The sequence below is a fragment of the Octodon degus genome, unplaced genomic scaffold (assembly GCF_000260255.1).
Source record: "Octodon degus isolate 3935 unplaced genomic scaffold, OctDeg1.0 scaffold00018, whole genome shotgun sequence".
Taxonomy (NCBI): Eukaryota; Metazoa; Chordata; class Mammalia; order Rodentia; family Octodontidae; genus Octodon; species Octodon degus.
Genome location: NW_004524594.1, coordinates 18,761,522 through 18,763,516, shown reverse-complemented (window position 1 = coordinate 18,763,516; position 1,995 = coordinate 18,761,522).

Sequence of the window (1,995 nt, the reverse complement as noted above, 5' to 3'; positions counted from 1 at the left end):
AAACTTTAAAAAGTATATTTCCATTTTCTGTTGACTTTAAAAAAAAAACAGAGGTTTGTACCTATGTTGTTTATTTATTATTTCTTGCCTATATCTTGTAATATGAGAAACTACTTTGGCAGTAACAATACACAATGTACTAACCATTGTTACTCTGCTAAAATCTTGTTTTGAGATTTTGTACCATTTTTTTCTTTAAAATAAAATAACTGATGTTAAAAAAAAAAAAGAAGAAAAGAAAGAAAGCGAAAGAAGCCCAACACAAAAGGCCATGGTTTGGTTTTTTGTTTTGTTTTGCGGTACCAGAGATTGATTTCATGACCTTGCACTTGCCAGGCAGGTGGTTTAGCCGCTGAGCTATCTCCTCAGCCCACAAGGCTAAGTTCTTTTTGTTGTTGTTTTATTTTTTATGGTTATATTGGTATAAAATATTCAGAATAGTCAAATCCTTGGAAATAGATTAGTATTTTCCCAAAGGCTTGAGATAGGAGGATAGGGTGATTGCTACTACGTATCAAGTTTGGGGCTGGTGCTACGAAAATGTTTTAAAATTAGATGGAAGTGATGATGCTTTCATAATCTTTTATAGGCAACTAAGTTAGACAGAAATGAACAGGCAGTCAGAGACGGACCTGGCCCTCGAAGGAGTCAGTACAGAAGATGAGACACACCAAGATGGAGGCTGGACACAATGAGGAAGAGAACCAGACCTGCAGCCTCCCTATAGATGGAAAACAACAGCTTGAGATTGCGCTGTAATCAGCAGCCCCTAGTTCAGAAAGCCTAGCTCAGGTGTCCGAGATGCATAGGTGGGTGACCAGACTGCTTAGACCCAGGCTCCTATCCCTCTCTCCAAAATTTCTGAGCTTTCTACATTCGCAGCTTTACATAGGGTTGGGGAGATAGCTTGGTGGTCTAAGCGCCTGCCTGGAAAGCGTGCCTGGCCCTGCGCAGAGCTGGCCACCCAAACCGGGCATGGTGGCACATGCCTGTAATCCCACGTCTGGGGAGGCTGAGATAGGAGGATCATTATGAGTCCGAGCTAAGTAGCGAGTCTCTGTACCAAATAATTAAATAAAGATTAAAATAATTTTTTTTAAAAAAAAAAGGTTTATATAAGCTAAAATTAGTTGTCACCATATCCCCTTGCTATACGTCTCCCTTTTCTATTGGATCAATAGTAGGTATGCTACTGGAACCCAACATTGGCCTCAGCTGACTGAGAGTGCTTGAACCGTAGTCCTTTTCCTGTATAAAAATCTCCAAAGAGGGCCAGGGGCAACCCATTTTCAGGCCCCGTCCTGTCTTTCAGGAGCTTTACCTTAATAAACTTTTCCCACTCTTAACCTCCTTTGTTCTCATATTCATTCTTTTATTTTATTTATTCATTCATTCATTTATTTATTTATTTATTTATTTATTGCAGAACTGGGGATTGAACTCAGGACCTTGCGCTTGCCAGGCAAGCACTTACTCTACTGAGCTATCTCCCCAACCCCTCGTATAAAGAGACACGAACTCAACACTACCGAATTCACTTCCAATATATTTGGAAATGTTAACATGTATAATTTTTTTTTTTTTTTTTGAGACAGGGTCTGGCTATGTCGTTCACGTTGGCCTTGGACTCACAATGTAGCCCAAGCAGGCCTCCAATTTGCAGCCATCCTCCTGCCTCTGAGCGCGGGGGTGACATGAGTGCGCCAGGACGCACGGCAACATATATGATTTAACGAAACCCTACAGCGACTGGGGCCACGCAGGCTCATAGGTGCCATCCCAGCCCCGCCCCAGCGCTCCGCAAAGCGGCGTGGCACCTTGCCTCTGGTGCCACTTCCGCACACACCAGTGGAACGTAGTAATTCCTAACGCTCTAGGTTTGCGCCAGGAAAAAGATCCGCGAAGCGCAGGCGCAGAGGTAGCCGCAAACTGGGTCGAACCAGTCCGGGCGGAAGCGGCTACTGTTGGGCTCAAAGAGCATGCGCAGATCTCATA